The sequence below is a fragment of the Macrotis lagotis genome, chromosome 4, assembly GCF_037893015.1.
Source record: "Macrotis lagotis isolate mMagLag1 chromosome 4, bilby.v1.9.chrom.fasta, whole genome shotgun sequence".
In the NCBI taxonomy this organism is placed as follows: domain Eukaryota; kingdom Metazoa; phylum Chordata; class Mammalia; order Peramelemorphia; family Peramelidae; genus Macrotis; species Macrotis lagotis.
The window spans coordinates 25,311,425-25,335,934 of NC_133661.1; the positions used below are offsets into that span (position 1 = coordinate 25,311,425).

Here is a 24,510-nt window from a genome sequence, read left to right on the forward strand (position 1 = left end):
GGTGACATTATAGTGGATACAATGCTGGGCTTGGAATTAGGGAGACTCATTTTCCTGAGTTCAAATCTGGCCTCAGATATTAACTCAAAGCAAGTTACTTAATTCTGATTACCCTCAGTTTCTGTCAAATGATCTAGAGAAAAAATTGACAAACCATTCCATTTTTTTTTTGCCAAGAAAATCTTAAAATGAGTTTAGACAGAGTCAAGAGACATGACTAAAACAATTGAACTACAACAACAAACAGGATAACAGGCCTGAGGTCTGCCGTAATTGGAAAGGAAGGAAGCAAAAAGATTAGAATGACAGAATTTCACGGTCAGGAAAAAGCTATAGAAACTGTCCAGTCCAATGGGTACATTAAGTCAAATCCTTCTTCACCCTAACTGCCAAGTCAGAATCCAATTGTTGTTTGAAGACAACTATTGAGGGAGGACAAATTACCCACAATGGAAGAACTGGAGAAGGAGGAAGAAAAGGCAAAGAGACAGATAATAAGACAGAGACAGAAGTAGAAACAGAGAGGTAGAGACATAGAGATAAAGAGAAAAGGACATAGACATATTTAGTCAAAGATAGTCAGAAGGACCCAAAGAAAGCTATAGGAAGAAAAAGAGAATTAAAGATATAATGAAGAAAAATTTCAGAATATTTTAGAAGAGCCAGAGTGCACTATCAGTAAATGTATAGAGTCAACTATCAATTTTTATGTGTTTGGTATTTCTGAGTAACACGTTTGTCAACTTCCATTGTTCTAGGTCTACAACATCAAAAACTTCCCAAATCTTGGATATCTTTGCATTGTGGTTAGGGAAAGAACTGTGATTAGCTAATGGTTACTCTAATAAATTGCAAGATCCCAAAACTGTGTGATGCCATAGTAGGATGCTGAGATTAGAGATGCCACACTAGAAGCATTTGGTTGAACTGCACCAGTTGGAGGTGACTGAATTATTTGGTTAGTTTGAATAAAGTCAACGTTGGAGAAGAAGGAATTGAATTCCTAGGTTCAGGCCACTTATAGAGTCCTGCAGGTAGGCCTGGGTGAACTGAACCAATTAAGGTTATTAGATCCAGCCATTTATGGTGGGATTCCCTCAGAGGTAAGATGTCTGAACCCAAATCCTGACTGGGCCATTTAAGTCGCTTGACTTGTAATCATTTTGAGATAACATCTTATTGGAGTTGGTGAACAATGGTCATATTTTCCAGTCGTCCCCTATTTGGGGCATAGTGTATTCCAAATGGAGTTGGGGAATATTTTCAAACTCCATAAAAAGGCCATGTTTTGAGAAGACAAGTGGAAGTGGTCATAGTTAGCTTATATGGCATTTTCTATATAATGTCTATGGATCAAGTGCTGACCTTCTGGGCTTAATGCCTTGGATTTTGATATTCCAAATCTTATAGCGAGGAGGGAGAGAGACAATGGTACTGAAGCTTTCACAGAAAAATTCCCTTTTGACATTTGGCACTGTGAATTTGGTTGGATAGGGTAGCAATTAATGACAGTTCTTTGAAGGATATTTAGAGGAACTAGGAAGGAGTCAGATTGTTAGTTTAGTCAGCAAAGGGTAGATAAAAAGTGACATCTTCGAAGAATATCAGAATGCTAATTTGCTGTTATGACAACTATTACTTTTAGATTGAGAGTGGAGGCTTTAGGAAAGTGTGGAGAGTTACCACCATGGTGATTTCATACCAACAATGACTTTGACTCTCTTAACCTTGTTGCTCATTGGTGGAGTATGAATATGGGGACAAAGGAGTGGACCTCAGGGGTTGACCTTCCCCCTGTTCCTGACACTGCCTGCTGAATTCGCCTGGACATTTGATGTGTTTGCTCAGATCCACTTTCTATTGGGGGAGAGGGTCTTTGCCCCAGTATTTACCTAATGATTTTCATATATTGGTCTTCCATTAGTCAGATTATGACATAAAAAAATGAAGTAGATTTAGATAAAGTCTGGTGGTCTGTGTGGCATATTTTAAGTTTTGGACACTAACTCCTGTGGGCCAATATCATGCTTAGATCATAGTCAAATTTAATTCAGCAATCATTTATTAAGCGCTTACATTGTGCTAAGTGTGGAGAATGCAAATACAGGGAAGACAAGACATCAAAAATAATTTCAAAAGGTGGAAAATTAATTGATTAGAGGCATAATAGAGAAAGTCTAGGGTGCATCCTGAAAAAGAATAAAAATGTGTCTGACCTGGAAGCTCTTATTAAAATGGTGGTTCTGTGAGGAGCTGTCCAGTCAGAGGGAGAAGCTGCAGGGACAGAGTGAATTTAGAATTTGTGAATTGCAAGGTTGGAATGAGCTTCTAGGATTACAAATATCTTGATATGGTAGCGAAATTAGGAAAGTCCATGCTCTTTCAAGAAGGCATTGGTATTATTTACCAGTCCTAAAAACTACACCATAAGTCAAGAGAGAGTATATATCAAAAGAGTATAGCAGGATTTCTATTATTGCTGTTAAATTTTTTTCTATCAATACTCATTTGTGCATATTATATGTTTTAAACTTTTTTCATTTTAGAAAGATTTTATTTATTTTCAGTTTTACAATTTCCCCCCAATCTTCCTTCCCCCCCCCAGAAGGCAGTCTGTTAGTCTTTACAATGTTTCCATGGTATACATTGATCTAAGTTGAATGTGATGACAGAGAAATCAAATCCTTAAGGGAAAAAAAATAAGGCATAAGAGATAGTAAAATTGCATAATAAGATATTTTTTTAAATTAAAGGTTAGATTAATTAAATTAATTAATTAAATTAAAGTTCTCTGGTCTTTGTTTAAACTTCACTATTCTTTCTCTAGAAACAGATTGTATTCTCCATTGTACATAGCCCCAAATTGTCTGATTATTACATTGATGAGATGAGCAAGTCCATCAAGGTTGATCATCATCCTCATGTTTCTGTTCAGGTATACAATGTTCTTATGGTTCTGCTCATCTCTCTCAGCATTAGTTCATGCAAATCACTCCAGGCTTCCTTGAATTCCCATCCTTCCTGGTTTCTAATAGAACAATAGTGTTCCATAACATATATATATATATATATATATATATATATATATATATATATATATATATATGTATACCACATTTTGCTAAGCCAATGGAAAGACATTCACTTAATTTCCAATTCTTTGCCACCACAAACAGGACTGCTATGAGTATTTTTGTACAAGTGATGTTTTTACCCTTTTTCATAATCTCATCAGGATATAGACCCAATAGTGGTATGACTGGATAGAAGGGTATGCACATTTTTGTTACCATTGGGCACAATTCCAAATTGCTCTCCAGAAAGGTTGGATGAGTTCACAGCTCCACCATCAATGTATGTGTCCCAGATTTCTACATCCCTTCCAACATTGATCATTGTCTTTTCTGGTCATATTGGCCAATCTGAGAGATGTGAGGTGGTACCTCAGAGATGCTTTAATTTGCATTTCTCTAATTTCTCTAATTAGTAATGATTTAGAGCAATTTTGCATATGACTATGGATCGCTTTGATTTCCTCATCTGTAAATTGCCTTTGCATATTCTTTGACCATTTGTCAATTGGGGAATGGCTTGTTTTTTTGAAAATTTGACTCAGTTCTCTGTATATTTTAGAAATGAGTCCTTAGTCAGAAATACTAGCTATAAAAATTGTTTCCCAATTTACTACTTTTCTTTTCATCTTGGCTCCAGTGAAAAAGCTTTTTAATTTAATATAATCAAAATTATCTAGTTTGTTTTTAATGATGTTCTCCATCTCTACCTTGGTCATAAACTGTTTCCCTTTCCATAGATCTGACAAGTAAACTACTCCTTAATCTTCTAGTTTGCTTTTAATATTGTTTTTTATGTCCAAATCCTGTATCCATTTTGATCTTATCCTGGCACAGGGTGTGAGGTGTTGGTCTAATCTACATTTCTTCCATACTAACTTCTAATTTTCCCAGCAGTTTTTATCAAAGAGAGAATTTTTATCCCAATAGCTGGACTCTTTGGGTTTATCAAACAGCAGATTACTATAATCATTTCGTGCTATTGCACCTAGTCTATTCCACTAATCCACCATTCTATTTCTTAGCCAATACAAGAGAGTTTTGATGACTGATGCTTTATAATATAATTTTTAGATCTGGTAAGGCTAAGCCCCCTTCTTTTGTACTTTGTTCATCAAGTCCCTGGAAATCATTGACTTTTTATTTCTCCACATGAATTTGCTTACAACTTTTCTAACATTAAAGTAATTTTTTGGAATTTTGATTGGTAGGGCACTAAACAAGTAATTTAGTTTTGGTAGAATTGTGATTTTATTATATTAGCTTGGCCTATCCATGAGCAGTTGATATTTGTCTAGTTGTTTAAATCTGATTTGCTTTGTATGAGAAGTGTGTTGTAATTGCTTTCAAAAAGTTTCTGAGTCTGCCTATTTTATATTGTCTTAAGTTACTTTAAATGGGATTTCTCTTTCTAGCTCTTTCTGCTATATCTTGTTAATCATATATAGGAATGTTGTGGGTTTATGAGAGTTTATTTTATATCCTGCAACTTTGCTAAAGTGGCTAATTACTTCTAGTAGTTTTTTAGATGCTTTTTTGGGATTCTCTAGGTATACTAGGTATACTCATGTCATCTGCAAAGAATGAGAATTTTGTCTCTTCCTTCTCAATTCTAATTCCTTTAATTTTTTTTTCTCTTATTGCTGAAGCTAATATTTCTAATACGATATTGAATAGTAGTGGTGATAATAGACATCCTCATTTCACCCCTGATGTTATTGGGAATGCCTCTAGCCTATCCCCATTGAATATAATGCTTGTTGATGGTTTTGGATAAATACTGTTTTTTATTCTAAGGAATAATCCATTTATTCCTACATTTTCTAGTGTTTTTAGTAGGAATGGGTGCTGTATTTTGTCAAAACCTTTTTCAGCATCTATTGATATAATCATGTGATTTCTGATAGGTTTGTTATTGATATAATTAATTATTCATTGTTATTGATATAATTAATTATTCAGACAGTTTTCCTAATATTGAACCAATACTACATTCCTGTCATAAATCCTACTTGGTCATTGTGTATTGTTCCAGTGATAATTTGTTGTAATCTCGCTTTGCTAAGATTTTATTTAAGATTTTTGCATCTATTTTCATCAGGAAGATAGGTCTGTAATTTTCTTTCTCTGTTTTAACTCTTCCTGGTTTAGGTATCAGCACCATATTAGTGTCATAGAAAGTGTTAGGGAGAGTTCTGTCTTCATCTATTTTTCCAAAGAGTTTATATAGAATTGGAACCAATTGTTCCTTAAATGTTTGGTAAAATTCAATTGTGAATCCATCAGGCCCTGGAGATTTATTCTTGGGGAATTCTATAATGCCTTCTTGAATTTCTTTTTCTGAGATAGGGTTATTTAGGTTTTCAATGTCCTTTTCATTTAATCTAGGCAACTTATATTGTTGTAAATGTCCATTTCACTTAGATTGTCAAATTTATTAGTATAGAGTTGGGCAAAATAATTCAGAATTAATACTTTATTTTCCTCCTCATTTGTAGTGAGTTCACCTTTTTCATTTATGATACTAGCAATTTAATTTTCTTCTTTCTTTCTTTCTTTAAACCAAATTGACCAAAGGTTTATCAATTTTGTTGGTTTTCTCATAAAAGCAACTATTGGTTTTATTTATTAGTTCTATTGTTTTCTTGCTTTTCATTCTATCAGTTTCTCTTTCAATTTTTAGAATTTCTAATTTGGTATTTAATTGGGGGTTTTTAATTTGCTTTTTAATTTTTTAGTTGCATATTTAATTCATTGATTTCTTCTTTCTCTAATTTATGCATGTAAGCATTTAAAGATATAATATATTCCCTGCTGCCTTGAGTATATCCCATAGGTTTTGGTATGTTCTTTCATTTTTTGTCATTATCTAGGTTGAAATAATTAATTCTTTCTATAATTTGTTGTTTGATCCACTCATTCTTTAAAATGAGGTTATTCAGTTTCCAATTAGTTTTGGGTCTATATCCCTCTGTCCCAATATTGCATATAATTTTTTTTTGCATTATGATCTGTTAAAGATGTATTCACTATTTCTACCTTTCTGCATCTGATCATTAGGTTTTTATGCCCTAGTGCATGGTCAATTTTTCCATTACAGAAAAGAAAGTATATTCCTTTCTATCGCCATTCAATTCCCTCTATAAATCTATCATATATAGGTTTTCTAACAATCTATTTACCTCCTTGTTTATTTTATGATTAGATTTATCTAAATCTGAGAGCAGGAGGTTGAAGTCTCCCACTAGTAGAATTTTGCTATCTATGTCTTTCTGTAACTCTTTCAACTTCTCCTCTAAGCATTTGAATGCTGTCCCATTGGGTGCATACATATTTAGGACTGAAATGACTTCACTGTTCTATGGTACCATTTAGGAAGATATAGTTTCCTTCCTTATCTCTATCTATTTTTGCAGCTGCTTTGTCTTAGATAAGGATTGCTACCCCTGCTTTTTTTCACTTCAGCTGAAGCAAAATACATTTTGCTTCAACCTTTTACTTTTACTCTATATGTATCTCTCTGCTTCAAATGAGTTTCTTGTAAGCAGCATATTATAGGATTCTGGTTTTTAATCCACTCTGATATTCACTTATGTTTTAAGGGACAGTTCATCCCTTTCACATTCAAAGTTATAATTACTAACTCTTTATTGGCCTCCATGCTGTCTTCCCTCTGTTTGTATTTTCCCTCTTTTTTTCCTTTTATCTGTATTCCCCAGTATTTTGTTTCTGAATACCACCACATTCAGGGTGTTTGTCCTCCTTTATTCACTCCCTCCTCTTTATTTCCCCCTTCCCCTTTATTTCCCCTTTCCCTTTTCCCCTTTTCCCTTCTCTTCCTTGTGTTAGTTCTCCTTTATCTTCCCTTTCACATCCCCCCTCCCCTGTTCCCCTTTTAATACTTGAAAAGTAAGAGAAGTTTCTTAACTGAGTGTAAGTTAACTTTAAGCCAAGTTCAGTTGGTTCTAATCTCCTCCTTTCTTTCCCTGTATTGCAATAGGTCTTTTGTACCTCTTAATGTACTGTGATTTACCCCATTCATTCTCCTCCATCCTCCTGTCTCCTTACTGTCCCCTTTTTTAAGGAGATGTTTTTATGTATGTATGTATGTATGTATTTATTTATTTTAGGTTTTTGCAAGACAAATGGAGTTAAGTGGCTTGCCCAAGGTCACACAGCTAGGTAATGATTAAGTGTCTGAGGCTGGATTTGAACTCAGGTCCTCTTGACTCCAGGGCCAGTGCTCCATCCACTGTGCCACCTAGCCACCCTGAGATATTGTTTTTAAATCATTCTATCTTGAGTCATAGAAAAGTCATGAGTTTCCATCACTTCTGGCTGAGCACATTCTTTCTAATAGAGTTACATTTCTTGAATTACAATCTTTCTCATGGGTAGGGATATAACCATTTACATCTTATTGGATAGTAGTTTGTTTCCCTTTCATCCCCTTCTTCTTTTTAACCTTTTCATGTGTCTCTTGAACATCCTGTTTGATGTCCAGATTTTATGTTTAGCTCTAGTCTTTTCATCAGGAACTGTTGGAAGTCTCCCATTTCATTTAATGTCCATCTTTTCCCCTTCGAGACAAGGCTCAGCTTTGCTGGGTACTGGATTCTTGACTGCATTCCAAGTTCCCTTGCTCTTTGGAATATCTTACTCCAGGCCCTTAGATCCCTTAATGCTGATGCATCCATGTTCTGCATAATCCTTACTGTGGCTCTTTAGTATCTAAATTGTTTGTTTTTGGCTGCTTGCAGGATTTTCTCTTTTATCTGATAGTTCTGGAATTTGGCCACAACATTCCTTGGTGTTTTCATTTTAGGATCCCATTCCAGAGGGGATCAATGTATTCTTTCAATAATGATTTTGCCCTCTCTTTCCATGGTATTAGGGCAGTTTTCAATCATTAAATCCTGTAATATTAAGTACGTTTTTTTTCACTCTTCAATGCTTTTATGAAGTCCTATAATTCTTAGGTTTCCCCTTCTTGATTGCATCTGGAGGTCAGTGGTTTTGCTGATGAGGTATTTTACATTTTCTTCTATTTTTTTTTTTTTGATCTTTTGTTTTTTTTGAACAGAATCTTATTGTCTCATGAAGACAATAGTTTCCACAAATTCCATTCTTTTCTTTTAGAGAAGAATTTTCTTCATTTACCTTTTTCAATTCCTTTTCCAATTTGTCAATTATATTTTTTGAAGGAGCTTTCCATTTGCCTGAGTGTAGTTTTGAGAGAATTACTTTCTTTTTGCATTTTCCCAATTGAGGATCTGAGAGAATCATTCTCATTTTGTATTTATCCAATTGTATTTTCCAAGGATTTGTTTTCTTGTCTTGAGATGTTAATTTTCTCTTGAGTTTCTTTGCCCAATTTTTCCAATTGATTTTTAAACTCCTTCCTGATTTCTTCAAGGAAGTCTTTCTGGGCTGGAGACCAATTTATATTCTCCTTATAAGTGCTAGATCTCTCTGGGTTAGAATCTGTTTTTTTAAGTATTTGTCCATGTGTCCCCCTTTCTTTTCTTCATTTATCTAGGATCTTGTACTGGGGGAAGGGCTGGCTCTTAGAGGTTTGCTTTTGAAAACCCTAGAGGCTTTGTTTACTTGTTTTAGCAATCCCAAGGGTTGGCCAGTAGGGGTTTCTGGTTGCTTTCTCTGCTTTCTCACCTCTCCCAATCTTGGAGGGAGTGGTGGTGGTAGTGGGCAGTAGGTAAGGCAAAAGACTTTGAGCTGACCTTGAACAATGGACTGGGCCCTGGGGGAGAAACCCAGTCTCTATAGTTCACACTTGAGCCCAGAGCGGGGGTGGTGGCGGCTACTGTTTGTTCCTGGAAGTATGCTCTGCTAAAAGTATGGAGCTCAGGTCCTGCACTGAGCTGGAAGATTTCTAGATATGTAGACCTCCCCTCCCCCTGACCAAAGACTCTGAGGCTAAAGTTGGTTAAGCCTCTGTGGCTGAGGGCAGTCCTCTGGCTTCCACCTGCAGTTGTCCGTGCACCCATGCCCCCCCCCCCAGTCTCTGCTCTTGGTTCACCCAAGGTTCTCTGAGACAGACCTTTTTTGGTAGGTGTTCTTTGCCTAGCTTCTTTTTCTGGGTTTTGTCAATCAAGTTTCTGTTAAGAGGTTTCTTTCATGTTATTTTTGAGAGGACCTCAGAAGCACTTAACACAGTGCCTTTCTTCTCTCTGCCATCTATGTTTTCAACATATTTTGATGAAAAGGAAATAAATGGACTTTTTCTATTAAAATGATCAATAATTTTTGTAACAATAGATTGCAAACCTGTTCTTATAGTAACAGTTGCTGTCCTCTTCAGTTGTCTTTTCTATTTTATTGTACCAATATGATATACATAGTTAGCCAGATATCCCAGATATACCTAGGTTCTTCATTCTATTGTATCTTTTATACATGTTTCATATTCCATAACTTTATAATCCAACAACATACTATATGTATTGTTTGTACAAATTTGGTACCACCATTTATATAAGGCTGTCCTTTCTACTGGCTCAGGGATTATCAAATAGACAAGACATAGATGTATAAGAGAATTAGCACAAGCTTACTTCATTCAGGATTGTAAGACTGGCTTGCTCAACAAATCAGAAAGTGATTGGGCTAGATATATTCAGAAGTAGAATTTTTAAGAATAGGGTAGGAAAATAAAAGACTGAATCATGCTCAATTTCACAAAATGTTACTAAAAGTCATACAAGAAAAGACGAGAGAAATGCTTCAGTAACCGTAGACCTAACCTAATTGAAATTCCATTGGAAACTTATAGGACATAATCAAGGTTTGATTTGGAAAGGACAACTAGGTAACTGAAGAAATAAAGTGATAGGTCTGAAGTCAGGAAGGTCTGAGTTCAAATTCAGCCTCATACTTACTAGCTGTGTTACCCTAAACAAATCACTTGACATTATTTGCTTCAATATCCTAATCTCTAACATGAGAGAGAGAAGGAAATGGCAAACCACTCTAGTATCTTTGACTAGAAAATCCTGCAAAAAGGGTAACCAAGAGTCAGACATGATGAAAACAACAAGACTTGGAAAAATGGATTCATGATCAAATTTAAACTTAATATCCAATGTAATAAAAGTATAATTTCATGGTGAAAATTAAAGAATACATGTCAAAATATCTAGAACTCATCACATTATGTAAAATGTGATTACAGCAAAAGGAAATTTCACATATCAAAAGTCTCTTACAGATGAAAGGAGTTGTAAGGTTTACTGTAAAACTCAATCAATTGAATTATTTGGCTTTGTCTCAATTAATTTGTATAGTACTGCAATAATAGAGGGAGAGCAGAAATGAACATTAAGATCTGTTCATTATTCATCAGGTTTTGTGATTTTCTCTCCCATCCTTTGGTGCCACAATACTTAGTTGAAATATGGCATGAATAGTGATGGTTCCCTTACATCTCTTGACTCAATAAAGCTTATTCTCAAATATTGCACAGAAAATGACAATAGATACTTGGATGTCACAAAATGGTCTACCCCAATGGAAATAACAATTTGGAAGAAGCAAAGAGAAGAATGATCAAGAAAGGATTTGATGCATCATTTCCTCTACTGAACTTTTCTATTTTTTTGTGTGAGAGTATATCAATTTCATCAGTACAAAGAACTTTTAAGATGGGAATTCCATTTATTGAAATAGATTAATAACTTCTAGTTTTAGAGAATTACTTCAAGCACTAAGGGGTTAAATTCCTTGTCACATGGACACATAACTCATATATCAGATGCATGACTTGGTATTATGGACTCTCAGATGCCCCCTTCCCTGATATGCTTCATAGGTTCATAGATTCTAAAGTTGGATTAGGAATTAATTATGTAAGCCAAAGCCCTCCCTTTACATAAGGAAACTGAGGCTGAGAGGTAAAGTAATTTGCTCAGTGTCACAAAGTATCATAACTGTGATAGAAATCTTCCAGATGCAGTGTTCTTTCCACAATATCAATTTGGAATCAAACACAGCCAACCCCATGTAGCTGGATTGGTTTTAGCATAGGTAAGAACATTCCAACTTTGCCTGAGGGGTCTCAAGTGATAATGTTAATCCCTGCAGCTGCTTCAGTTCAAAGAGGTTTCAGGATTTGATAATCATAAAATATTTCAGATGAAAAAAATCTCTACCATTCAGGATACAAAAACAATTTGGTGTTAGTGACACATCATCTAATGACTTTGCTAGCAAATCTGCAAGATGTAAATGAAAGGTTATGTCTTCTGACTTCAGACAGCCTGCTATTTATAGAGCATTTATTGATGTCTGAAGCACATTTAAATATAAATTGCAATACTTAATACCTAGTTTTATAACATGTCATTCACAACTCATTAAGTATTTTATTGCATGAATTGTATAAGAAACAGATTTATAGCCCTCAATTATGGCATTAATAAGGGATGATAGAATCTCACTGAAGATGTATTTCCTTTCACTTTTTACAGAACTTTATAGTTACTGCATCATATGAGCAAGGCTTTTGATCTTTTCTTGTAAGAAATCAAGATACCAGAGCTACAAGCATCATAAAAACCATTAATAATCTCACCGATGATTATTGTGTTTGTCCCAAAGCAACCAAGTGCTGGTGGTTTGCCTCATATTGTGTTTACTCAGAAGGCTATTGTAGTACTAATGTCTTTTTTTAAAATCATTTTTGACAATTGTCAGGCATGAATATCTGTGAACATACTGCAGAAGAAGTTGTTTTCTTCTTTCCTAAATGGGAGTAACCAGTTAAAAAGACTCTGAGCCTGGAAGAGAAGATAAAATATGAAAACAGGAAATGTGGAGGGACAGTGGAAGACAGAACAGTCAATTATTCCCACCACTCTGAAAAAGTCTTAAACAAAGTTCAAACTGTGATTATGCTATACTTAACCTAGTGATCCAATTCATGAGCATGGGACCCAAGGAGGTCAACGATGGAAATAAAATTCCTTGTAATTAAAAAAATATATATATTTTTGTCCTTTGTTCTTGAAGAAGACCATGACATCAGGGAAGCAATGTCATGATAAGCATATGAATTGCATCTGAAGGAGGGGTGCTGTATTAAGTCACCAAACTTACTTTCCCCTGCACAATTATCTGGGTACAGTGGCCAGATATGGATTAGGACAACTAGAGATGACCTGGATGAGGCAATCTGGATTAAATGACATGCCCAAGGTCACACCTCCTGATTTCAAGTCCAGTGCTCCCCCTTATAGATACTAATACAAACCCTGTTTTGCAAGAATAATCACAGAAAATGAAGTAAGTGTACTTTGGTTGGGTAATGGCCGAACAAATGGTGGTCTATAAACATAATGGAATATTATTACTCCAGAGGGGAAAATGAATAGGAACAATACACGGTAACATGAAATATCTTGGATGAAACTGTTCACACAAAAGAAAGAAGAATGGGGAAAACAATATAAATTCCTTCAGACAGGCAAATGAAAAAAACCAATAAAAGGAGCAGAGCTTACACTTAATAAAATGTCTATTATTCTTCCATATGATCATGGATATTCTGGAGAACTGATTGTCAGCTTGAACATTTGCAATTTAGAAATGATACAAATCATGGCTTGATTTATTGCTTGTTGATTGTCTAGACTTAAGAAAGTGACTGTGGATTAAGCCTCAAAGGTTGTTATTTATGTTTTTTCTATGGAGAGCAGGTTGTTAAATATTTACCAATACATCACTAGAAAGGACAAATGATTCTAGATAGTAAGGTGTGTAGTCATGGTTGTGAAATGTTGCTCACAATACTGGGTGTATTCACTGTGTCGGTTTGTTCTATTTAATGTTTTTTTTTTCATTGTCACAAGAGAGGATACAATTTAATGGTAAGTGTGGCATGAAGTAAAAATACTTCAAAACACAAATGGTAAAATAAAATTGAATAACAACAAAATTTTAAAGAGAAAACTTTTTTCTAAAATATATATTTTCCTAATCTGTAACAGTAGGTAATGTTAAAATACTTTTTTTTTAATAAAAGAAGTTTGAGTATAATTTTGGACTCGTACCTCCTTTGTACAAAGCATTAGGCTAGATGTTATGAAGAAAAAGAGGGAAAAGCAACTAATGACATTCCTTCCTCAATGAGTTTATATTCCCAAAGGATTGTATTTTTCTTCTGCTTTCTGTGATTAATGTAAAACCTTCTGATTTTCATTTAGGGACAAAATGGCAGTACTTTGTTCAGTTTCATAAAATCCCAAAGGAAGCCCAAGAATATTTCCCCATCTTTGCTTTTCCTTAAGGACTGCATAGTAAAGAGATTATTCATCTTTTAGTCACTAGAATAAAACTTGAACTGAAGCCCTTCCCCACTACCGTTCATGTAGTTGTACTTCTATGTGATATGGTAGTGACACCCGATCACTGTCTCAACAAAGAGAGCCATCATAGTAACTAAAAATGTAATGGGTTTCCTCATGAGGGACTGAGGTCCCACAAAATAGGAGGCAATTAAATCTAAATGTCATGGACAGTTGCTTGGAATATTTGGGAGGATTTCAAGCTTTGGGAATGATTAGACAAAGTATTCTTAGGTCTTTTCCTAATCCAAGTGAGGAATATCTAAGACATTTTACATTATGATTAAAGAATTTCAGAACTAGAAAAAGGTTTTCTTGTTTAGTCTTCTCGTTTTACAACTGAGAAAACTGAGGTGCACAGATTTTAAGAGACTCATCCAATATTATAAAGGAAGTTGATGGTAGGAATGAGTATAAAAATCAGTCCCCTGGGATCATATCCATTCGAGAGTGGACTGAGCTAGGAGCTTGCTGTCTTGTGTTGCTGGGATCTATTATGGGCTGGAGCTAGGATCCTAGATCAGTCAATGAGGAAAGAATACATTTCCCCTCTTGTCCATGGATAGACCAGAAGAATTGATTGGCATCTTCAAAACCAGAATCAATTATTGGGCTTGTGGGAAACTGAGTATAGTGAATCAGAAGTAGAAGACAGAAAGCAGAGCAGTAGAAACCTCTGTCAAGATGCAAATTCAAGGGAAGAATTCAGAGATGTGCAGAACTGGGTGAGTCAACAGTATGACATGGAAGCTAAAAATGGCTAATGCAACAGAATGATATTGAGAAGCCTAGTGAACCAAGATGGTGAGATCCATACTGGTCTCTCTCCTGTGCGGACCATAGGATAGTGATGGAGGCACCTTTTGGTACTACATTTTAGTAAGGCCATTGGCAAGCCAGAGAGGATTTAGGGAAGGTTGACTATTCTATTAAAGGACTTTGAAATACCAGGTTACACAACCTGGTTTAATTTAGAGTTGAGAATGCTTAATTTAAAGGAGAGAAGTCCTGGATATGAGGAGCCTGGGATCTGGAGAGTTGGAGGGTATTTCCAATTGTCTTTTGGTATTTGGATGGATAGCAAGAAGAAAAGGGATTAAACTTTTTGCAGTTTGGTCCCAGAGTACAGAAGTAGGAAGAATGATAAAAAGAAGCTCAGCATCCTTATATTTCAAATTATAAGTCAGTTGTCAGTCAAACTATTTGGCAAAAGACAAATTAAAAGCCTAGATCAGAAATAGCCTAGTATTTGGTAGGTCCAAGAATATAAACTGCCAAAAAAAGGACTTTCTATTTGGAAAGAACTCCTAGACAAAATGGCAGTTAGGTGCCATAGCAGATTGAATGCTTACCTTGAAGTCAGAACACTTGAATTCATTTGCCTGAGTCTGGTACTTTCTAGCCATGTGAACCTGGACAAGTCAACTAAGTCATTCAGATTTGATTTTCTCAACTGTGAAATTAAGATGATAATAAATAGCAGTTTCTACAACTCTGTGAGGATAAAGTGCAATAATTTCTGTAAATTACATAAATAATGTAATATAATGCCATTTTAAAATCCTATAAATGTTAGCTACTATTTGAAACCTAGAAAGCAGTTTGGCAAAGATTTAGATCTGCACTTCGTGACTTATACCATAGTAAGTTGTAAACAGATACTTGACCTAAATGGAGAAGATGACATCATTAAAATAAATATAAGTGGTACCTTTTAACTGTCATGGCTAGGGTTGACATTCTTAAATAAACAGGAATAGAAAAGATCACAAAAGAGAAAATAAACAATTTTGACCAAATAAAAATAAATCACTTTCATATAAATAAAATAATATATCTAGAAAATGAAAGGAATCTCAATTGGGAAACCAAAATGTTTGTATTGAATATTTTTGATAAAGAACCAATATCTAAGACATATTAGGAATTAACTAACCCAAACATCAAAGATCAACAACTATTTTCTCAATAGATAACTGATCAAAGGATATGAATAAACCATTCTTAAAAGAAGAATTGCACACTATTAGAATTGTGTGAAAGATTGATCTAGATTATTATGGACAGAAGAAATGTAAAGAAAATTGACAGACTACAAAAAATGCAACAGTCAACAGGCATAAGAACCTTGGGGAGGCAGGCATTCTGTTATAGTATTGGAAGATTTAGGAAATGGTCCAACTATTCTGGAAAATGATTTGAAATGATGACTAGGTCCCAGAACTTAGAGTCAGGAAGACCTGAGTTCAAATCTTCCCTCATACACTTACTAACTAGGTGACCCTGAGCATGCCACTGAATCTTTTAGCCTTAGGGTTCTTTTTCTATAAAATAAAGGGGTATGGGCATTAGACTTTATGACCTCCAAGATTCCATCTGGCTCTAAATCTTATGAATTTTAAAACAGCTATCTTTATTCAAAAGTAAAATTGTGTGTTTCCTTTCATTTCACACATGCCCAGTAATTGACTCTGGTTCTGAACAATCCAATCAATTCTTCTGATCTATCCATGGGCAAAAGGGAAATGGGTCGTTTCTTCACTGATTGATCTAGGATTCTAGCTCCTAGATCCCAGCAAAGTAACAGAAAACAGCAATCCTCTTGCTCCGTTCGCTCTCCAATGGACATGATTCCAGGTGACTGTACCAAAAAAAGACTGTACTACTGATTTCGATACCCATTCCTACCACCAACTTCCTCTATGGTCTTGGGCAATGGTGAATTTATTGGTGCTGTGACAAAAGGAGACTCTTGTTCATGTATGAATTTGATGGTTTCTGAGTTTGCTTCCAACTCTGAGGTTCTGAGCTACTGGGTCAGCCAGATGGGGACCCCACTGAATTTTTCTCAGAGTTTTTACTGTTTCCTGGACCCAACCTTTGATAGTATGCTAATTTCAAATAAAATTCTCATAGCAAGAAGCCTCTTAAATCCTTTCATTTGGACAGCTGGATACTTCCTACTACTGCTGGTGTCATTACTCTCTAAGGAAACAGTTGTTTTTTTAAGTGGCTGCTGATAGCTCCCTAACCATGAGAGTTGTTGAGTGTGAGCAGTAATTACCTCTGTTAATGGACAAGATAAGATACAGTGAAACACATTTCTTCATAAGAAATCTCATAACTGGACATAGCAAGTGGGTGAGGGGCAATGATACATTCTAGTATTTCAGTAAGACTATGGTATCTAAATAAGGTCTAAGAAGTTAGAGCTAAAAGGGACATTGAAGTGAGTTTGGATTGGAGGAGTGGGAGGGAGATAAGAGATTTTCAAGTCTGGATATGAACTGAAATGAAGACTACTAAGCAACAAATAGATGGAAAGCCTTTGAGAATTCTTTTTTTTTCTTTTGGTAAGGCAGTAGGGTTAAGTGAATCACCCAAGGTCACCTGGCTAGGTAATTATTAAATGTCTGAAGCTGGATTTGATCTTAGGTTCTCCTGACTCCAGGGCTGGAGAATTGTGCTGCTTGATAATTCTTAAGAGTCCCAGAATTCCAGAGAACCATGACATGGAGAAGGGTACAGACAACATAAGGGGAGATCATAGGGTTCCAGATCAAGAACTAGAAGGGACCTTTGAGATTACTGAGTCCAAATCTGTCACTTTACAGGAAACTGAGGCATACAGACATTAAGTGATTTGCTGAGAATCACCCAGGTCTCCTGCTACCTTAGAGACCTTGTATTGAACCCCTTCATTTTACAGAAGAGGGGCAAGATATCTTGAGAGTTCCACAGTATAGCAAATTTGAATTTCCAATCTATGTCTTCTCAATCCTAACCAGGATTCTATCGGCTTATTCGGTGAGCTATAAAACAAATGAAGTGTAGAATTTAAGTAAAGGTCACATTTTTATATGGTAATTAGCAATATTAATACTTGTGAATAGTTCATAGTATCACATACTTTAGGGTTCAAAAAACTTCAGAGACCTTCTGGTCTAATACACTCATCTTATAAATCAGGAAATCAAGTCCCAGAGCCATAAAACAGATTGTTCAGTGTCCCACAGTGATGGATTCTGAATTTGAATTCAGGTATTCTGGCTCCCAGTCCAGGACTCTTTCCCTGTGCCTCAGGAAATCTTTATATTTACAAGGTGATCTTGTAGTATCCCCCTCCCACCTCCTCAATTGATGCTGTTGGTAGGTTCTTATCAAGGTATAGCACAACATCAGCAAGATAGAAAACCCAAACTTGAGAGCTGTGTTATTTAGTTGAAATCCTGTTTCACAGATGAGGATTACATGGAGATCTGAGAGCTTCTGAAGAATCAATAGCCATTATGGAGAGAAGCTGTGAAAGCCCTGGGAAACTCTTTACTTTTGGGGGTCACTCTGTCAAAGCCTTTCTCTTTAGGGTGAGTAAGCAGAGGACAAAGGGATTTAAGACTCCACGTGGCTTCATTCCCCTTGGTTTGTCTGCATGTTAGAACTCTCTTCAAAGGAGTCATGGAGAAGGACTCATTTTTCTTGCTTACCTTATGAGTACATTTCAGATTATGTTGAATGATTTACTGAAACATCTAAAAGGTTAATTGCAGCTAGCAGTTAAAGAAATGCCTCATCTTCTCATGTTATTAAATGGTATATTAATTTTGACCTTGTTTCTTTGTTAAAGTAAGCTGGTTTGAGTGATGTATAATGATTATGGAATAGGGTAAAGGTCAGTTTTAATAGCCTCTGTTTTGTCCCATTAGTGAACTGGATAATAGAATAATCTTTCCATAAATACTAATCATGTCTGATTTTCTCGTGTTGGTTTTGTTACTGGTGTCATTAGTCAATTCCCACCCCAATAGTTTCTAACATAATTAGAACATCATTTGAATCCTGAATCCATTGCACATTTTTTTCTGATTGTAGAATGATTGGAAGCAATTTAATGTATTTAAATGTTCATAAAATTCCTCAGCACTTTTCCATATTTAAAATGTATTCAGTTTTTAACATCATTTATAGCTAGGATCCCTGTGAGATTGTGAGGTACACAGAAGAAACACAATTAAAAAACAACCAGCATAGAAGGAATGAAGGCCCTAAAACAGGACTCCTTAAAGTAGAGAAAATGAGAGGTTAGAAGACTGAGCAACTGGGCTATGGTGATAAGATTAGACAATAACAGAGACAGATTCAAAACTGAGTTCTCATAAACTCTCCTGTGTTTGGTTGGTGGTTGTTGATGATGAAAGAATACTTTGTCTACCTGTAACCATGCCTAAAAATGTACAGATTCATCACTGTAGAGCCAGGCAGTGGTACATATTCCCAAATGCTATCTTTCCCAGATGAGGCATGATCTTGTAAGAATTTCTTCTTTGTGTCTCAGCTTCCTTATCTGCCAAATAAGGGAGTTGGGCAGCATACTATCTAAGAATCTTTCCAAATTTAGAACAGTATGACCCTATGGTGCCGAGATCTTAGGCCTATTTATGAAATAGAGGTTCAAGCTGTTAGCTCTTTTTATATCTGATAGTTGGCCAATAAGATAATGTCATAGTGATTACTATTTCCATGTTTCTAATGAACCTGCCTCTTTTAAAAGTATATTCACCACTGAGTCTTTTTATTTGTTTGTTTTTGTAAGGCAGTAGGATTAAATGAGTTGCCCTAAGTTGTACAGCTAGGCAATTATCTGAGGCTGGATTTGAACTCAGGTCCTCCTGACTCCAGGGCTAATCTTCTATCCACTGCACCACCTAAGCTAATCTTATTGAGACTTAAACATAGACCTTGAGAAAAGACAAAGTTAGAAGGTTCCATCATCTGGGGTTCTTTGCTAACAGACGTTTATCTCAGTTAGTCCCTTATATGACCTTCAAATAATAGTTCTGGTCTGTTCTGGGAGAAGTCATCAAAAGCAAGGATTCCTTTAAAATTTAGTATCATTGCCCCTGAGGAGTCTTATGCAGAACATATTCTGTTGCATTTGGAAATACTTTCATAATATCGTGGATTTGAGGAAATAGTCATACATATTTCATCCCTTTGGTCATGATTCTGTAGCCTCTGAATGTAAGGGTTCCAGACTCTCAGGCACAAATTTGTTTTTATACCAAAATAATAAGGAAAATTTGCAAAAGTATGGTTAGGGATGTGACTTTTGTTAAAATCAGCATCTAGTCTCATTACAGCCTAAGACTTTCGTGGATTTTTGATTTCTTTAGACTTTAGGCAGGTTTTGTCATAACCCATTATAGGAAATTCTCTCACAGGACTCTCATCACACTGACACCCAGAGGAACCCATTTGAGTAATAACTTTCCATCCTACTCCTGCCATGTGAATTATGGTACCTTTTAGGACAGGCCAATGCTTAGCACCATAAAATAAATTTCTATGTACCATTGTATCCAACCATCATCCATCCATCTGTCCATCCATCAATCCATCCATTTATCATACATCCATATTTCTAGCCATCCATTCACTAATCCATCCATCTATTTATCCATCCATCCATCCATCCATCCATCCATCCATCCATCCATCCATCCGTCTGTCCGTCCATCCATCTGTCCATCTGTCTTTCCGTCTGTCCCTCCCTCCCTCCCTCTCTCATCCATCCATCTAATCCATCTAATCCACCCAATCCATACATCCATCCAAGCTAGTTAGCTGCCAATTTATCTAAGAACAACCTAAGAGCTTAAGCAATTTATGGCATAACTCAGGGTAGAAGACCTAGCTAAGCATTCATTTCATATTGAAGAATAAGTTTAATCACTTCAAAAAAGTTACTCAAAAATACAGACTCCTTAGAGATAGGCTATGCTTCCACAGATTATCTCTGTTCTTCCCTTCTTTCATTGTCTTACACAGTACACAATCCAGTTTAGTAATACCAGTACAGCCTCTTTTTCCGTTTTCTGGTCTCAGGCAAACAGAAGGAGAAAGAAGCTAGTGTTGTCTAGTCCTATTTCTCTTATTAGGGTTTATATGGGAAGAGTTAGTGGAAATGTTTAATAAGAAAATCCTTCATAATGTCCTAGACTCTGATCTCATGTTCACTAAGTCACATTTTTGAACTTGCAGTGTCTGTAGTAAATTCGAGGCACAACCTATCAAAAGATGATATCTTTTTGTGGTGTTGAGAATGTTCCATCAGGTTTGTACAGAATTTACATGACTAACATTTGAGAAGGAACCTTGGAAGATGTTGTTTATCTTTTGTTCTTAAAGAAGGCTATGACATCTGTGATACTATGACATGCAAGTGAATTGAATTTAAGTGAGGGAATGCTTTGCAAAGTCACTAACCTCTCTTTCTCCTCTGGTGTCTTCTGAATTCAGTGGTCAGATACAGATCAGGATTACTGGAGATGTTCCTAGATACAGTGGGAGATCTTAACCTTTTCCAGGTCATAGTTTGATGGAGGTAATACTTATTCAATCATTAAATATTAGGTAAGAGAGTGATGAGGCAGGGAGACCAAGAATGACCATTCCTAATATTTAAACATTGAAAGTCTAACTCATTAGTCAGTTCTGTTCAAGCATCATCTGGTGAACTTAAGGTAGAAATTGTAGAAACCATGAAGAAGCAAGGAAAAGTATAATAGTTTGTATTAAATCCTTCTTATTACAATAGTAAAAAGTCTTTAAAAATATATAATTGAAGAATTATATATGTGTGTGTTATTACATCTGGAAATCATGTTAGAAAAAGGAAGGTGCTCACTGTTAATTACTAGTTTAAAATATGTAAATCATGCAAAAATTTATGTCAATGCTATACAGAGTTTCCATTAATATCTTACTGAGCCTTTGTGATGAAGGGCTTATGCTGTGCATTTTTATTAATGAAATAAACAGGAAACATTATTAAAACTTAATTTCAGAGCTATATTAATTGAATTTTTGTGTGGAGGTTTGAAGTAGAAAAAAATAATCCTTATCCTCAAGGATGTTATACTTTCCTAGGAAGGATAAGATTAGAATCCAACGGATGTTAGAATGTAATAAAATCATAGGCTGAATCAGAGATGAGGCAGGGAAACAGTGAAATGCCTTTCAGACAATCATACTTGTCACTAGAACTGGAAAGGACCTTGGAAGCTAGCTAGTATGACCCCTCTGTTTTGGACATGAGAAAACTGACTTTTAGGGAGGTTACATGTTTTGTTTAAGAGTACAGAGTAAATGGCAATATTGGAATTCAAAACTTAGTCCCCATGTCTCCAAGTTTAGCATTCTTCCTAATTCCCACCAAAATTACTCACTCATTGTCTGGTTTCCTGAAAATGAAATGTACTTCAGTTTCTAAATAAGTTATGCCTTCTAAATTAATTTTATGCCCTTGATCTCACTAGATCATCACAACAGTCCCATGAGATTGGTAAATAACATATCTTTAATTATATCTATTTAGAGAAGTAGTGTAATGTAATTAAAGAGGACTTGATTTGACGTTAATAGACAGAGGTTGAAATGACTATTATGTCTTGGACATGTTCACCTCTCTGGACTTCAGTTTTTTTATTTATAAAATGAAGTAATTAGACATGATGACTTCTAAGGTCCCTCTAACTCTATATTATTGATCTTTCTAGATAAGTTAAGTGACTTGGTTACACAGTTAGTGACAAAACGTGGATGAGAACCAGGGCCTTTTGTTACCTTTTCCAGTTTTTTTCCCTACCATATCCACAGGACATGGATCTCCAGAGAAAGAATATCCATTCCTACGACTTTGGATGATCCTGGCAAGTTCTCTTTCACCATCACCCTTATTGGTAGAGAGACATCTTTTCCCTAATCGACTATGCCTTTGACCACTGAGGTCAATACTATTGATACACAGGAGACTAGTGAATCATCCATCAGTGTTAGCCTTTGAAGTCTTCCTAGACCTCATTGACATAAATAGATGTCAAATGTATGAAAGATTCATTGTTACAAGGACAGAGAAATCAGAAGATGGGGACACAAGATTTCTTGAAAGTCAAAAACTGAAAGAGAAGGAAGATAAGAAGCACGAACCTTTTTCTTCTTAGATAAATATATGAATAATTAAAGGAAAATATAATATATTAATAATTAAAGGAAAATATAAACAAAGTTACCCCCCAATTATACATACCTTTCTTGGCAGTACTCACACAACTATATGACCCTCTTCAAGAATGCTGATGTTTATAAAAACACGGACCCATAACATTCTTCCTCATGCATATTCAAAAAATCTTTTTAGATCAAAAATGCCAGGGAGTCATTGGTAACTAATCAATCTGTCAATGAGCATTTGTTAAGTATCTTCTACATGTAGGAACAGCTTGGTAGGGAATTATTTTCAGCCCATTAAACCTTCCCTGGGGTATCCTTAGTTTCTTCCTTTGTAAAATGATGGACTTGGCTAGATAATCCTATAGTTCCCTTCTTAGCTCCAAATTTGTAATACTAAAAACACTTTCTGTGGGGAACAGATTAGGCCAATTTAGTTTCAAAGGAGGGGGAGAAGAGTCCTTGCTATAAAGATAAGATATTTTAAAATAATTTTTCATGTTAAAATAATTCATCAATCAAAACTCTACATATATGAATGTTTCAAATGAAATGAACTTAACTAAGCAACTGGTAGTAGAGAGAGATCTTAATGATAAATCTTAAGAATACAAGTCTAAGGGGTGGCTAGGTGGCGCAGTGGATAGAGCACCGGCCCTGGAGTCAGGAGTACCTGAGTTCAAATGTGACCTCAGACACTTAATAATTACCTAGCTGTGTGGCCTTGGGCAAGCCACTTAATCCCATTGCCTTGCAAAAACTAAAAGAAACAAACAAAAAAAAGAATACAAGTCTAAGGAAGAGCTGCCTAAAGCATGGGGATCATCTTTAAAAAAGACTAGAAATTTAAAAAAAAAGAATTGAAATTCCTTAGGGTAACTTTTATTGAAACTATGGAGGATTGGTTAATTTAAGCGAGACAGAGTTGTGTAGTAGTCTCCCTCACTCTCTCTTCCAGAGTCATAGAAATTCAGTGTCAAGATACAAGTCAAAGTGACTGGCATGGCCCAGGATGAAGTAAATGACCTTGGAGTCTTAAATGTTTGATCAGGCTCTAAACATGAACAAATTGTTTCCATTTACCCCTTCCTCTGGAAAAAGTCTTCACTGCTTGAGGTAGACACTCCTCCAAGCTACAGATGGATTTGAGGAGGGTTGATTACCTTCAATGCGGTTTAACATATCTGCCAAGACTGTTTCCTGGGGTATGGCTGCTGCACATGCCCCAGCTTCTTGGAGTCACAAGGTGAAAGTTTAGTGCCAGGTAGATCTCAAAGGTAGAGACAAACATTTCTAAAGAGGACTGGGCATGCCTCCACCCCAGAAGCGCTAGTCAGTCCTCCTTGAATCAATTATTTTATGTGTAGTCAAAAATAAAGAGTTTGAGGACTCAGGAAAGGTCATTAGATTTGGTCACTATGGTTTCTCTGGATTTAGGGGAAGACAGTAATGAAGGCAAAGCAATTATGCAGATAACCCTATTTGTAAGTATAAAAGGGAGAAGAGAGGGTGCTGTAACACAAAAGGGTAAAAGGTTCTAGGGAAAGGTTTTTGTGTGTTCTATACAAAAAATAAAGAAGTGAAAATGAAGATGAATTGCTAAGTAGACAAGTGCAAGTAATGACTGATGGATAGTCCACATTCCCAATCAGTGTCTTCAGAGACAAGAGAAATCAAGATCACCATTATAGAAGGACCTTAGTACTTGCTAAATGTGTAGGAAGATGTGCACAGCAATCATAGATGATGGGGGAAATGCAGTAGCTGAGATTTTCATTAATAGAACTAATATCTACATTGAGCAGATTGCAGACATATTGGACTATTGGAAAATGAAATTATTGATTATTTTTGATAGGCCAAACATATTGGGCAAAAATTGTCAAGGTTTTTCAAACATGTCCAACTCTTCATGACCCCATTTGGGCTTTCTTGCCAAAAATACTGGAGTGGTTTGCCATATCCTTCTTCAGTTCATTTTGCAGATGGGGAACAGATAAGCAGGGTTAAGTGACTTGCCTAGGGTCTCATTTAATAAGTGTCTCAGGATGAATTTTAAAAATTTCAAGCCCACT

The 24,510-nt window shown here is 35.7% G+C and overlaps 1 long non-coding RNA gene across 3 annotated transcripts in view; it reads left to right on the top strand.

The window, feature by feature from the left end:
- The window catches only part of LOC141523003 (uncharacterized), a 228,158-nt gene that overhangs the window by 25,241 nt on the left and 178,407 nt on the right, over positions 1-24,510 (top strand). The window contains exon 3 of one of the 3 annotated variants that reach the window (XR_012478301.1): positions 11,781-12,019. The exons of the other annotated variants lie outside the window; for them this stretch is intronic. This is a non-coding gene — a long non-coding RNA (uncharacterized LOC141523003). Of the gene's footprint in view, positions 1-11,780; positions 12,020-24,510 lie in introns of those variants that run through there. 3 annotated transcript variants of the gene reach the window in all.